The sequence below is a fragment of the Leopardus geoffroyi genome, chromosome D4 (genome assembly GCF_018350155.1).
Source record: "Leopardus geoffroyi isolate Oge1 chromosome D4, O.geoffroyi_Oge1_pat1.0, whole genome shotgun sequence".
Lineage (NCBI taxonomy): Eukaryota > Metazoa > Chordata > Mammalia > Carnivora > Felidae > Leopardus > Leopardus geoffroyi.
This window is the reverse complement of record NC_059342.1, coordinates 15,311,041-15,327,647: the sequence shown is the minus strand read 5'-3', so window position 1 is coordinate 15,327,647 and position 16,607 is coordinate 15,311,041. Positions and strand designations below refer to the sequence as shown.

The 16,607-nt window shown below is 38.5% G+C and overlaps 1 pseudogene; it reads right to left on the bottom strand.

Annotated features, from left to right (window-relative positions):
• LOC123593594 overlaps window positions 1-16,607 on the bottom strand; it is a 46,873-nt pseudogene that overhangs the window by 12,829 nt on the left and 17,437 nt on the right.

Here is a 16,607-nt window from a genome sequence, read left to right as displayed (position 1 = left end):
GTGTCTATTCATGTCTTTTGCCCATTTCTTCACTGGATTGTTTTTTGGGCGTTGAGTTTGATAAGTTCTTTATAGATTTTTGGATACCAACCCTTTATCTGATATGTCATTTGCAAATATCTTCTCCCATTCCGTCGGTTGCCTTTTAGTTTTGCTGATTGTTTCCTTTGCCGTGCAGAAGCTTTTTATTTTGATGGGGTCCCAGTTGTTCATCTTTGCTTTTGTTTCCCTTGCCTCCGGAGACGTGTTGAGTAAGAAGTTGCTGCGGCCAAGGTCAAAGAGGTTTCTGCCTGCTTTCTCCTCGAGGATTTTGATGGCTTCCTGTCTTACATTTAGGTCTTTTATCCATTTCGAGTTTATTTTTGTGTCTGGTGTAAGAAAGTGGTCCAGGTTCATTTTTCTGCATGTCATTGTCCAGTTTTCCCAGCACCACTTGCTGAAAAGACTGTCTTTATTTCTTTTAGCATTTATTTTTAAAGAAACGTTTAATGCATATGTGATGATTTAATATATGTATTCATTGTGAAATGGTCACCATAACCAAGTTAGTTAATGCATTCATCACTTCTCATAGTTACCATTTCTTTTTCATCATATTGGAAAAATATTTCATCTTATCCCAAGGAGAAAATATGAAGTCAGAAACCCAAACAAATGCATTTGTAGAAAATTCCATTATCTATATTAAAAAAAGAAAGTAATTATATAAATTATTGAACAAAATATTTCACAAAGACAGCATTTATGTTTGATTTTAGAATGTTCTTAAATTGTATTACCAGGATCTAATCTCCCTGGTTAAAAAACTCCAATTAAAACAGCAATAGAAGATTATGAATTTGTTTAACCCTTTGGAAAGTCAACTGAAATAAATTAGCCAAGGCTAAAAGATTCCACTATAATGAAGTGATAAGAAAGTTGGCTTCCCCATTCAGCAGGCCTGCTCCATATGACTCCCTGCATACCCCATCCTTCCCAGTCTCTGGAACATCATCACAAGGGCGCTTTCTACACTTTATGAATTTGATCCAAGTTGAGGCAAAGACAAAACCAAGTCTTCTTATATTTATTTTTTATCCTTTATGATGACTATGAAACATAGTTAATGGGCAAACTGAGATATCATAATAAATAAAGTAAAACAAAAGAAAACAAAACTAAGAAACCAACAACACTTGAAATCAAAGCAGGATTATCCAACTGAACTGGAAGGATCTTCAAGGATTGTCAAGGGCACATGAATGGGTGGTTGAAATTTGATTTCAATTATCTCAATTGTCAAGTATCTTGATATTATAATGCCATAGGAATAAAAACATACACAAACTGAATCTAAAATGTGCATTTGGGGGTGCCTGGGTGGCTCGGTCAGTTAAGCGTCAGACTCTTGATTTCAGCTCACATCATGATCTCACAATTCGTGAGATCGAACCCCATGATGGTCTCTGGGATATGTGCTGACAGAGCAAAGCCTGCTTGAGATTCTCTCTTTCCTCTCTCAGCCCCTCCCCAACCCCCATATGCATGCACTCTCTCTCTTTGTCTCTTACAAAATAAATAAACTTTAAAAAACTAAAATGTGCATTTGAAAGCTAGATAGCCCACCTAACTAACTGTGACTTTGAATGAGTTAATTAACTTCTGTGTGTTAAAATATTTGCCTGTTAGAATGAGGGTAAAAGAGTACCTACATCACAGGATTGTCATAAGATGATAAGTGGAAAGATTTTAGGGGTGTGCCTGGTTGAGAGTGCATGCCCAATACATTTTAGCTATGACCATTATTTTTAAAAATGTTTATTTATTTTTGAGAGGGAGAGAACACATATGCACAGGGGAGGGGCAGAAAGAGAGGGAGACAGAGGATCCAAAGAAGCCTTGCTCTGTCAGCGCAGAGCCCAATGTGGGGCTTGAACTCATGAACAACTGTGAGCCCATGACCTGAGCCGAAGTCAGACGCTTAATCAACCGAGCCAACTAGGTGTCCCTATCACCATTATTCTTAAATAATAAACTTGGAACTGTGGTGGAAACACTGTAAACATAGGTAATAATGATTTTTTTCTACTATACTATATACATAATGCATTTTTTGCCATCTATTGAGACAGGAAATACTGATTAAATTTTTTCAAATATCTTTTTTAAGAAAAAATATTTGAATTCGAAGAATGGAAATAATAATCCTTTATTTGCTAATAACTTCATTTTTTCTAAATTTTTAATTTAAATTTTTTCTAAATGTTTAATTAAAAAAACATTTATTAAGTTCCTACCATGTGTAAACCCCCTTCTCTGCCACTAAGGCTTTAGAGATGAATAAAAACATAGACTGTGTACTCAGAGGTGTAATAATATCAGAAAACATTTATTGCACATCTATTTATTGCATGAGAAAGTGCTCTGCCAAAGAGTTCAGGTACGTATGTATCATCTGTTCTCACAGCATTACTGTGACTTGTATGATATTCGCACTGCCTTTTTCCAAGTGAGAATAGAGGGACTTGGGAAGCTGTGCAGACTCACAGCTCATTAGTGAACAAGTCGGGATTCAGTGAGGTCCAGGTGTGGAAATACTTAACGTTCATATGAAATATTAATAATATTTTATATATAAAATAATTCCCTCCTGAATCCAATTAGCCATGAGTCATCAGATTTAAGGTGAAGACATATGACCTGACATGGACCTCTTTTTTCCTCATCTTCAGCCTGCCCACATGTCATAAAAGTGCTTGTTTTAGACTCTCATGTATGAGAATTATATTGAGAAAGTCAGAATATTTCTTTTTTTTAAAGTTTATTATTTAGAGAGAGAGAGAGGAGAGTGCAAGTGAAGGAGTGGGCAGAGAGAGAGGGAAAGACAAAGAATTCCAAGCATGCTCAGCGCAGAGCTGGATGGGGGGCTGGATCCCACAACCACGGGATCACCACCTGAGCAGACATCAAGAGTCAGACGCTCAACCAGCTGAGCCACCCAGGCACCCCGAGAAAGTCAGAGTATTTCTAATAGGTAAAGGGAAATAAAGAGAAATGAATAGAAAAGCAACAGGAGGGAGGAAAGGGAAGAAGGTAAATGAAAGGTTTGGGGAAAGATTCAGGTTTGGGGTTTTAGTTTCTTATAATTTGGGGTACTGTAAACCAACAGCCAGTAGATGGCGCAAGAGTATGCTTATTCCAACCTCCGTCAAAGTTGGCTGGGTCTCCTTCCTCCTGCTTGCCAAAACAAAACAAAACAAAACGAAACAAAAACCCAAGACTAATCAAATACCGGGGGTCGAGCATTGAGTACTTGTTAGTGATGCTAGCTTTAAACTAGATTATATTTTCAACCATTTCGTGAAAAAGGGCACTGTTTGAAATGGGGTGAGTGCTGTTGTGAGGAAACGCTAGAATGCAATATGCCTGGTAATCTTTCTATTCAGTATTCTTCCTCTCGGGTGTTTTTTTTTTTTTTTTTCCCGTGGCCACTTTGTAAATACAAAGTCAATGCAACTTTAGAGATTCCCAGTTGCACATAATAAATGCAATGCGAAGGAGGCTAAAAATGCTTATGTCTCAACTTATTTCTCGGACTGAAATAGAGAATGAAAACAATAACATGTCAGTTTGAGAAGATTTTATTTTATTATTTTTAATTTTTTTAAGTTTATTTATTTGGAGAGAGGGAGCAGCAGAGAGAGAGGGAGAAAAGAGAATTGCAAGCAGGCTCTCCACCGTCAGAGCAGAGCCCAACATGGGGCTCGAACTCACAAACCATGAAACCATGACCTGGGCCAAAATCAAGAAAGAGCCAGTGGTTTAATCGACTGAGCCTCCCACATGCCTGTAACATGATGTTAAGTAAGAATACCCTGACAGGTAAAAAGCAAACAAACAAACAAACAAGTTTAAAATTTCTCAACCAATTAACACAGTCATACATTTCCAAGAAACTAATAAAGTTTGGTTTCTGATAAACTAATAGCCATTTCATTCCTGACCCGGGTTTGTCTCCAACAAACACCTGCTCATTAAAGTGTCATCTGTCTGTGACCCATGATACTCCCGGCTTGCTGAGGAATGGTTACTTGTCATTTTCAGGACAACAATGTCTTTAAACATATATGAATATTTGACAAGGCAGTTATAAAAAGTAAACATATCTCCATTGGTTTCTTATCAAAGCAACATTCATTTGCTTATTATACCTGGCAAGATCTTTTCACCCTATTCTCACCTGCCCGTGAGAGGCAAGAGAGGATTTCATCTCGTTAACTCCCTAAAGGATGCAGCTAGCATAAAGGGTTTAGAAAGATTGCAAAAGAACATGAAGCATCCGAATATGTAGAATGATGTGATTTCTAAATAAATGAATGGCAACATTTGTAATTTAAGTTTCCTTTCTCCTTCTGGTTTCAGATTTTGGGAATGAAGTAATGAAATAATGATTGTAGTAAGACGATAAAGTCCAGGCCACTGATGGAGGCTTAGGGCACTCCCATCACTCGCCCACAATTGGATGGTATGTCAGTGACGGACCTTGCCCTCCTTTATCGGGTGTTTCAGGTTACGAGGGAAGGGCACTCTTGTAGAAGTTGGGCAATAACATAACTGAGGTACTAGTTTGTGCTTGTCTGGGTAAAGATTAATTTGAGGATCAAATGGCAAAGTAAAAATTCAAGTAAATATCATTATTATGTAACAAACCAAATCTTGTGAACTGAAGGACGGAATCTGTAGGTTGTAATCTCCTTGTTACCTGTCTGTGTGCACTGTAGCAAATCAATCATGTTTGGGCTTTTGTAAACCAGGGTGAATCGAGAGACGGCCTTACAGCTGAGTTATCCAGTGAAATCGAGGAGTCATCCTTTGCAATGTTCTGTGTTAAGGTAGCAAGGAGGCGACAGGCAAGAACCCAGACGGGAATCTGTCTTCGGTCACACGGCTGACTCCTTTAGCTCACTAGGTTCTCTCCAAATCTGCCTTATTTGAGTTCCTCAAATATCCATGGTGCATGCTAGCTTGTGGTTAGGAATTCTCAGTGAGTAATGTTTCTTCTTTTTTTTTAAGTTTATTTATTTATCTTGAGAGAGAGAGAACGAGTGGCAGACGGGCAGAGAGAGAGGGGGACAAGAGGATCTGAACCGGGTTCTATGCTGACAGCGGAGAGCCCCACGCGGGGTTTGAACTCATGAACTGTGAGATCATGACTTGAGCTGAAGTTGGAGGCTTAACTGACTGAGCCACCCAGTAATGTCTCTTCTTTTATTCTGCCTCCGCTAGAGCTAGAGCCAAAATAGGCAAGTACTTTCACTATCTCCGTTTTTAAGGGAAGGCAAGATTCCCCCCTGAGATTTGGCCCTTTGGAGAATCCCAGCATTATTGGAGGGAGTCCTCAGTCCCCCTCAGGGTCCTACCTCCTATTCACCTCTGGTGCCCTGCTTTGCTTCCTGTCCCAAGGCACACCGAGTACTCATTCACCCCTCTTCTAGATTGCTTTCTTATTATTTAAGTATCTATATTCCTACCATACTTCAAAAAGCTGATTGGTGAATTCTGTTGAAAATTGTCAATGTGCTTTACCAAAGAAGATTTTGTTAAATATCAAACCAACTATCTTGACCCTGTTTTTCATTTTCTTTGGTCCACATTGCTACAGCAAAACTAATGTTCCAAGATAATTTTCAGAAGAAGGTAAACTTATGACTCTCACACAGATATAAAAGGAACATGCACGAAAGAATTTCTTTTATTCGTATAATAGGAGAGAACCAGGCAGGTGTTATAACCAGTTCAAAGGAAAAGTCAAAACAGCACAAATTTGTATGGAGTAAAGTAATGTTGAAATGAATTGCATAATGGAGACCAAACTGTGGTTTTTCCACAGCCAATTAAGTTACCAGCAAACCAGACAGAAAACGTCAACTGAACCCTATCAGACCGGCCAGAATTTCCTTATCACTTACCTATGGTTGCAAAGAGTTACAAAAACAGCCCAAAGAATGAACTGAGCTAGGGTCTGATCACCCAGAAATGTTGCCATAAAATGCACAGTGTTCCATTGAAACACATTTTTTTCTACACTAATCTTATCAAGGTCATTAATGACTTCTACATGGAAAAATTTAATATCACTGTTCAGTAATCATCCCACTTCAACTGTGAACAGCTTTTGACATAACTAATGAGTCCCTCCTTTTTGAAAAAAAAATTATTTGCTGTCACCTTTGCTTTTATAAGCTCTTCTCCATCAATACTCATTGCCTAGGTGACTTCATCCAGTTCCAAGGGTTTATAAACCAACTATATGCTTAAAATTCCTAATATTATACCTTCAGTCCCATCTACTCCTGGGTACTCCTGACATACATTTTTAAAAATTCACATCTACTGTCAAATTGCCAAATAAAACTGTGTTAACTGAAACTGAACTTTGATTTCTTTTAATCTAACCCCTTTTCAAAACACATGCACACACACACACACACACACACACCCCATCATCATGCAGTTCTAGGCCCTCTAGCCAAGTCTGCAGTCATTCATGTGTCTCCCATGTGCCCGCCAGGCTCATTCTCCTTCAACACCCTGATTCATGACAATGAAAGCTGACCTGTAGGAACTAAATCAAGGTTCTCTCTTGCCCTGTGTGTGTGTGTGTGTGTGTGTGTGTGTGTGTTTGTCAAATTGGTTTCCATACAACACCCAGTGCTCATCCCAACAGGTGCCCTCCTCAATGCCCATCACCCACCCTCCCCTCCACCCCCCATCAACCCTTAGTTTATTCTCAGTTTTTAGGAGTCTCTTATGCTTTGGCTCTCTCCCTCTCTAACTTTTTTTTTTCCTTCCCCTCCCCCATGGTCTTCTGTTAAGTTTCTCAGGATCCACATAAGAGTGAAAACATAACAGGAAACCATCAAAACCCTAGAGGAGAAAGCAGGAAAAAACCTCTCTGACCTCAGCTGCAGCAATTTCTTACTTGACACATCCCAAAGGCAAGGGAATTAAAAGCAAAAATGAACTATTGGGACCTTATGAAGATAAAAAGCTTCCGCATTGCAAAGGAAACAATGAACAAAACTAAAAGGCAACCAACGGAATGGGAAAAGATATTTGCAAATGACATATCAGACAAAGAGCTAGTATCCAAAATCTATAAAGAACTCACCAAACTCCACACCCGAAAAACAAATAATCCAGTGAAGAAATGGGCAGAAAACATGAATAGACACTTTTCTAAAGAAGGCATCCAGATGGCCAACGGGCACATGAAAAGAAGCTCAATGTCTTGCCCTGTGTTTTGCCATGATTGGTTTCAATCAATGGGGAGCCTTTGCTGAAAATAGAAGGGAGGGAATAGCATTAGGTGAAAGCATTGATTCCCTTCTCTATATTGGTATGGGGCAGCTCTGGGCCAGGTGTTGTCCTTACGGTTGGTTGGTTTGTTACAATTCCACTTAACATAGGTTTTTATACCGGACTTTGAACTTCCAAGACTGATTAACCATGTCTTTCCTTTATTCACTCGCACCTATCCCTTGGGTCTGCCTACACCCTGCTGACACCTTTCTAAATAATTCCTTTATTAAACACACTTCTAATGATCTTACTTTAATGTGCCATATCTTTTCTGATGAAACACTGAGTGATAAGATCCCTCTGTTTCACATCCAGCAAATTCTCTGCACCTATTTTCAAAATATATTCAGAGTTTGCCCTCTTTCTACTTGGAGTTCCCTGATCCACGCAGGAACTATGCTGTGTTATAATAGCCACTTCACTGGTTTTGCCCTAGAATCTGAAAACCCAGAAGAACATGCTATGGTAATTGCATAATTTTCTGTCAAAACATAAAATTTATTTTGCCTATGCTAATCTAATCTAATCATCTAATTAATGACCTCCACACAGCAAAAAATTCGATGTCACTTCTCATCTTACTATCTGGAAAGTATTGGAGAGTCTGCTTTTAGACAACAGGCTTGAGCGATGGAACCTTGATCAAGGCAGAAGAATCCATGGCGACCCCCTGGCTGAATACAGACGGCTCCTTCAGGTGCCCCACCTCAAAATATCCACAGGCCCTAACTGACCAATGGGCTATTTACCACCAGGCACAGTTACCAAGAAAGGGAAAATTCCATACCTCACCATACCTCCGCACCTTCCCCCTTTAAATGCAGCCCCCATTCAGTGCCTCTTGTCATAGTCTCTCCTTTGCTACACTGCCTAGCCACCCTCCCGCTCCCTTGGGATGTGTTCAATAAGCTTTTATTTCTTTTGTCCTGCCTCAGGTGAATTCACTGACTGTGCTACTGGCTTTCACCAGATGGTCGCCCCACATTTGGGGGCCCCGATCCAATCAGGAAAGACACCACAAGTATGTAATAGCCCTTTACACTTCACCTTCTACAGTCTCTTATCGTGCAGAAACAGAACAATCTTTTAAAAACAAATGTGTCCCACGTGATCGAGCCCTTAACACCTGTCTTCTGTCTCTGGGGCATCTTCACACTGTTCCCTCCCTCCAGGCATTCTTACTACTCCTTTATTCACCTGAGCATATTCTTGACTCAGGGTTTCTTTACTTGTCTGGAATGTGCATCCCCAAGATATCCATTGAGTCCCTAATTCCCTACAACCCTCTGCATAAAAGTCACCTCATAAGAGGGGACTTCCCTCACTGTCACGTGAAAGGGCATCCTCACCCTTTCTCTATCCTCCTTCCCCTGCATTACTTCGCAGGGCTCACCACTACTTGACATACTTTATATGGCTTATTTACGTATTTATTTTATTTGCATATTTGTTGATTTGTTCTTTCTTTTTTGAAATCTAAGTTTCATGAAAGCAAGATCTTTGTCTAGATTTTTTTTTTCCTGTGATGCTCCTGCCATGCGTGGGTCATAATCACACCCAAATCAATGTGTGGAGTGAAATGAAATAACACAGAGGTAAATTAGCAAATGATACAGAAATTATGGTTTGAAACCCTGAGTCATAAATGGTCAGTTTCAATCCTATTGGAGTCTCAACCTGTTTCTAACAGGAAGCAAAGGAAAATTTAATCTCAAATGTGATCAAATATTTGAAAGCCGTTGGTTGGTCTGAATGTTCCTTTAAAGCTGAAACAACAAACAAAATCAGAGTTGTGCAATGATTTGTCAGAAGGCCAATAATGAAGAAACCAGTCAGCTGGATAAACAAGATGGATGTAAAAGAAACTCCATAACATCATTGTGGGTTCAAGCTGTATTTTCTTTGAATGAAAGAACTTAATTATGCTATTCATATTATAATTAGTGTTTGGTTTTTTAAATTAATTAAATTGCCTTGGATGAAGTAGTTACGGTCAAGTGAATTTCTCACCTCTCCATTAATTACAAAATATTAATATACAACTTTATATCACACAGGTACTAGAATATAAGTGCCCTTCATCATCCTTCCATACAACCGATTTGCTTTATTTTTACAGTTTTGTATTTGGCAGCCCTTCATACCTTTGACTGTGTCTCTATCTCTTAAAACTCAACTTTCTAATGAAGCAATTTTGGTTTTATCCTACACATCTTGAATGAGATTTCAGCAACTGTGTTTTGTTTGACTCTACTCCATTAAGTAATTTTTCTCATGGTAGCAGTAGAGTGTAGCTTGGCATTTTCCTGAAGATTCCAACATCAGAGTTTTCTGGAAGAGGTCAAGTTCAAATTTCCGTATCCACTGTATTTGATAAGCAAAGGTAAATAAGACCCACTTAACCCTGCTAAAACCAAATGGAAATAGGGGAAGTTTATTGGGTTGAGTAATTGAAAAGGACCAAGGATAATGGCTTCAGACATTGCTTGTTCCAGAAAATCAAATAATAGACCTAGGATCTACTATGCCTCCATCTCTACATTCTGTTTGCCCACATGATGAGTTGATTTTCAGGTTTCTTAAGACAAGATGTTTTGTCAAAATCTCTTGCTCAGGAGGGAAAGTGAGGACCACTTCCCAGTAGCTCCTGAAAGAGTCCTGAGATTGACTCTAATTGGACACTTTATGAAAATCAATAGCTTTTTCTCTGTCTTAACAATAATGTTTGAAACTAAAGTGGAAAAAAATATACCCATTTACAATGGAGACAAAACAATGGCATTCTTAGACCTAAATATAGCAAGAATAGTATAAGACATAAAACCTAAATTGTGAAATCCAATGAGATACATAAAATAACCTGAATAAAAATGAGCTATAGAAATGTCAGTACTTCCGAAATTAATAGATAAATGCCATGTAGTTCAAATTAGAATCTCAATGAGATTTTCTATGGAATCACATGGAATGCTTCTGGGATGTATGTAGAAGAATAGATCTGTAAAAGTAGTCAAGAAATTTATGAATATTGAATAAGAACAATTAAGAAAGCAAAGTGGGGGCGCCTGGCTGGCTCAGTCGGTTAAGCGTCTGACTTTGGCCCAGGTCATGATCTCGCGGTCCGTGAGTTCGAGCTCCCTGTTGGGCTCTGCGCTGATGGCTCAGGGCCTGGAGCCTGTTTCAGATTCTGTGTCTCCCTCTCTCTCTGACCCTCCCCCGTTCATTCTCTGTCTCTCTCTGTCTCAAAAATAAATAAACGTTAAAAAAAAATTAAGAAAGCAAAGTGGAAGACTTCTGAATACTAGGATACCTATAAAGTCACTGAAGTCAACAGTGTATGATACTGGCATAGAAATACATAAATATATTAGTCACATATGATTGAGCATCCTCAGAAAGATGAGTATATATATGGTTTTATCTAACTTAGAAAGGAGTGGCTAATCTTATAAATGGTGCTAATGTGATTGATTATCCAGAAAGAAACAGAACTAGAGCCCTTTTTTTTTTTTTTTTTTTTTTTTTAATATTGGGAGGATCTGTAGGAGGCTATTTGTATAAATTTGAGGTGGGGAATTTAGGCTTTCCTAAGTATGACAGGAATCTCAAAAATCATAAAGGAAGTGCTAGATATCTTTGGCTATTTAAAAATTACATATTTTTATGGTAAGAGATACCATAAACAAAATGAAGAGAGGATTCAAAGATCTATTTATAAATCATGTGTGGAAAAGTTTCTATTGTCTTCAGAGACTAGTTATTGAAGGAACATTACATTTAAAATTCACTGTGGAATTCATAGGGTCCCCTCATTGTTTATGTGACAGAAAAAGAAATTTCAAACTTTCTCAAGCAAATTATTGGAAGAATTTCCGAGTTAAGACTTAAGCTTCTATCACCAAAAGAATACCTTTCTAATGAAATGGTACTTTCAGGAAAAATATGAAAACTAATCCAAGTCTTTACTTGAAAATAAGTGCATGCTAAACAAAACGGTATTAGTTGGAAAATGTATGGGGTGAAATAGAGCAAAAGAAGCACAGAGGCCATGAAAAATAATTAGTAGGATCTGAAAACGTTCTCTCCTTGATTTTCTTTTCCTTTCTGAAAGACAAAAGTTTGGAAGGACAACAGACTTATACTTTTGACCAAGAAGGAATTTTAGAAATGTGAATCAATAGAGAGAACATTTTGTTTTTCAGTCCCAACTTTTGAGGTGAAAAGTAGCATTCCGAAAAATATAAAAGACTTATTCTGCAAGATGGACAGGTACAAATAACTAGTTCCACACTATACTGGAATTATGAACAAAACGCAGACATTGCAATAGCTGAGATATATTTTGAAGGCAGAGATTTTTTTTGATTAGTGGCGTAAATCCTGTAACATCTCTTTCCAAGGAAACTAGAAAAAGGTAGTGTTGGCAAAAACTACTTTCTCAGGAGGCCATGGTAACGGTGACCCCAGATCATTTGTATTTGAGGGGAGGTAGCAGAGGGTTGGAAGATCATTCACTTTTGAAGGACTTCAGTGGATGAATGCACTCAATCTGCCCTAGATTCATTTCATTAACAGAGAATGGACCAGCTCACATTGCCAAAATCAAGTTCATTTAAGGTAACAGACCAGGGATGGTTCTGACCATCTGCCTTTTTAATTAGGGTATGTTTGCCATCACTGTGGCTAAAACAAAAATACAGAAAACAGCAATTGTTGAAGAGGATGTGGAAAAATCAGAGAACTCTTTCACCTTGCTGGCGGAGGTACAGATTGACAACGATCAAGCCGAAAACCTGGTTGGAAGTTCCAGAGGAAACACACGAAGGTTTTATGACTCGGCAATTCCAGTTCTACGTCTGTGTGGCCAACAGAAAGGTATACATATGTTCACCAAAAAATGTACACTAAAATGTTCATAGCAGCACTGGTCATAATAAAGGCAAACTAAAAACTAACCAAGTGGCTCCTATCAGCAGAAACAAATTCGTCAAGTATGGTGTATTCACCTAATGGAACACTATAACAATAAGAGTGAGTAGAATAAAACTATGCACTGCTTGGGTAAGTCTTGAAAGCACAGGGTGTTACAAAGAAGTCAAGCCCAAAAAAGTACATGCTGTTTGATTCCCCTATTTATAAGTAAAAAACAGACAAACCAAACAATCCCGTTTGAGGCTGGGATAATGGTTACCATTGGGGTACAGAGATCAGAACTTGTAAGAGGAGGCATGAAATGATGGAGGGCTCTGAGATGCTGGTGGTGGTCAGTTTTAAACACTCATCAAACCTTAAATTTATCCTTAGTGTGCTTTTCTGTATGTATGTTATAGTTTAGTAAAAAATTTCCCAGCAAACTCGTGTTTGTAGTATAGAGCAGAAAACGGGGAGGAAGAGAACAGAGCGAGTGCACTTTCTTTAAATGGAAGGACTAGTTTATAACATTTTTAAAAATGTTTTTAGTGTTTATTTATTAGTGAGAGACAGAGAGAGACAGAGCATGAGCAGGGGAGGGAAAGAGAGAGAGGGAGACACAGAATCCGAAGCAGGTTCCAGGCTCTGAGCTGTCAGCACAGAGCTCGAGGCAGGGCTTGAACTCACAGACCGTGAGATCATGACCTGAGCCAAAGTTGGACACTTAACCGACTGAGCCACCCAGTGGCCCCTATAAACATTTTTAACCAAAAACACAAACAGGAGCTTCCCAGGTATACAGTAATTGGACTCACATTATCTTGCCCAATAGCTTGAGAAAAACAATTCTTAATTCAAAATTAAAGACAATTACTGTTCCTGCTCCAAAGAATAGTTTTCATATACTAGGCTCCATTTCTCAGTTTTCTGAAATACGTAGAGTAAGATTATTGTTAACTAAAGAGAGATCACCTTATAAATCACTTCACTGCCCAGAGCAATTTTAATTTTGGAAAGCCTTCTCACACAATACTTTCCCATAGCCCATGAAGGTCCAATGAAGTGGATAGCCAATAAATACTTTGGGAATGATTCATCTGAGTACATGCTAAATGACTTTATATTCCAGACACTAAGCTAAGCACTGCTAAGATGATAGCCAAAGTTCTGCCTTCCAAAGGTGTCAAAACTCTCTTCCCGGGGTACTGGATTCTAAACCGCCTGGTCTCACCTCCTCTGAGATGGCAAAACTTCTTGGCAACTCTAAACAGATAGACGAAGGTCAAAATGGAGGCAGAACTCTTAGAGACACCCTGAGACCCAGTGAGGACCACAAAGTCTGGGATGCTAGAAAATATAGTAGAAAATAGGTCAAGTTAGTGCAGAGGTACGAAAGAGTAAAGACTCCTTAGGAGATTGACCAGCTGTGCAAAGAAGTAAATTGACCAAACTGTACAAATGCATTTGATCAGAAAAGAACATTCATCTTGTCATGGACTTTTTACAAAAAGGAAATTGCAAAGGAATTTTTAAACACACACCCAACTTATTTGCATGAGAAGGGAGAAGAGGAAGCTTGAATTTTTATGACCAGTCTTAGAACAATTGAAATATGTATATATAACTGTGTGTTTATGCACACATATCTACATGATTATCAATACTCGACTCTACCTTAAAGAGTTTTGGGAAGTCGGGAATGTATTTTAGTCATCTGTTTTATGCCTGGCGTCTAAAGTGCCTGGCTTAGAATAGGCACCTGAAGACACTCATTAAAAACAAACCAAAGTGTTCTGTAGGTATGGAGAGCTTCTTAATCAATCAGTGGAATGATCCTTGACTTGTAAGGTTTTATATGGACAGTTTTTTGTTTATTTCCTTATTCTCAGTTGCCAGATTTTTTAAAATTTAATTAATGCCAAACTTCTATAACCTTGTGTTGTAACTCAAAGTTCATTTGTCTAGTCGGAGAGTCTGAAAAGTCCCCCACTCTCTAGAGCAAATCTATGAATTTTATGATAGATATCTGTCATCTTTTTTTTTTTTTTTTTTTTTTTTTTTTTTTAAATTTTTTTTTTTTCAACGTTTATTTATTTTTGGGACAGAGAGAAACAGAGCATGAACGGGGGAGGGGCAGAGAGAGGGGGAGACACAGAATCGGAAACAGGCTCCAGGCTCTGAGCCATCAGCCCAGAGCCCGACGCAGGGCTCGAACTCACGGACCGCGAGATCGTGACCTGGCTGAAGTCGGACGCTTAACCGACTGCGCCACCCAGGCGCCCCGATATCTGTCATCTTTAAGCCTTTCTTCACTCTTTACATGAGTTCACAGAAGTAGAGAGAATTTAAAATCTCAAATAAATGTGATACTCTACCCAGAGCATGAGCCTAAACTGAAATAGGAAAAAAAAAATCTGATTTTTCTTAGCATTCGATCTACATCACATCTTACTCTCCCCATATAACAACAAACAACACAATCAATAAAAACGTACACACACAATCCACAAGGTACCGAATTTTGTGTTTATTAACCCCACACACGATTCATGGAACACGAGTATGCAGGTTTATACTACTGTTTCTATTATATGACGACAACCTAAGTACATTTGTCAAGCATCTCATTAATAAGCATTAAGTTGTTTCCAGTTTTTCAGTAACAGAAGAAAGAAAGCTGGGGTGGACAGTATGTGGGTGTGTGTGACCATTGCTCCAATGAAATTGCTGAATATCGAGTAAGTGCAACTTCAAGTCTATTAAAAACTTCCAAATTTCATATTGGTTGTACCCTCACACCCCACACAAGAAGGAATGCAAGTCCTCATTTCTCCAAGTTCCACTGTTTTATACTGTCAGGCTTGTAAATTGTGACCTGTCTACTAATCGAGAAATGGTAGTTTAGGGTCCTTTAATGTGCACTTTACCGATCATTACGGAGATTCTTGATTTCTCATGCTTCTTGGCTTTTCCTTTTCCATTTTTCTTTTCCTCCTACTCATTTGCTTTGCTCATTTTTGGGGGGTCGGGAGGTACAGATGAGCTTTTTCATATTGATTTGAATACATTCTTTTTGATTCTGGATACAACTCGCCTGTCTGTTATATGTGTTGCCGATATTATTTCGCACTCTGTGGCTTATTTGTTTGTTTTGTTTGTTTGTTTGTTTTGTTATTGCTTTTTGTTTATTGAGCCTTTTGTGGAGCAGAAATTCTAAATTTCAATGTAGTAAATGAAGTAATCATTTTCTTATGGATTGCATTTTCTGTACCTGGTTTAAGAATGTTTTTCTTATTTTTATAAAAATACTTTCTTCTAAACACTTCAACGTGTGGCTTGTTTTGTTTTCATTTAGGACTTTGATCTCCCTGAAATGGATTTTCTGAATGATGTAACTTTGGAATGTTTTTCAATTATTTCAAATGTACTTAGACAATTTCCCTAGATCCATCCTGCTGATATATATCGCCCCTAGATTTCTGGCACTAAGAGGGGTACGATGGGAGACAAAGAGGCCAAGTTCTAAGCTCGTGATCCTTTTTCAACTAGAAACATAATTTTATATATTAAGAGCTGCCAAGATTTCACGTGAATTAAGGAGTGTTCTCTTGAAACTACTACCACCATGGAAACTATACAAGCTTTGAATTGAGTTTGGTATAGATTTTCATCTTGGATTAAATTCTTACCAGCAGAACGATCTTAAATATATGACTTCATCTCTCGGAGCCTCCTTTTCTGCAAAAAGATACTATCAATGCCTATTCCATGGTTTGTGTTAAATTGATAATTTAAAAATGACTACTACATTGCCCAATACAAATGTTCAAAGACTGTTAGAACATTTGCCTTGGCAGTGAAACAGCAGTAGCTTGAGAGAAGTAGAAACAATCAAGATGAATGCTCGTTTCACTAATTTTGGCAAAACATGGTAGCAAAAATGAGAATAAATACCTCAGGTTTTGGAAAGCAGCAATGTGACTGTCTCTTGAGATCATAAGACCAGCTTTCTTCTGCGGCACCTAAGATTGGCCCTGAATGAAATAAGCATGTCACTTTAGTCATCCCTGGCAGGGGTTAATCCTAGGGTAGGAAGTGTAGATTCAAAAATTATGCCTGGGGCAAGCTTCAGAAGATAAACCCCCTCTCTCTAGGACTGAGAGAAGGCTAGTTTCCTTCTTTTATACGAGCCTCAGAATGTGCAAAAGCTGGAGTGAACAGTCTAAAGGGGGTTGGGCTAAGGGAGAATGGAATGGCACCTGTCCATGGTAAGCAAAGAGAACAGGAAATTGGTTCAGGATGAGATCCTGGGCACAGACTGCACTTAGGCAACAGGTGACAGGACATGATTTTGG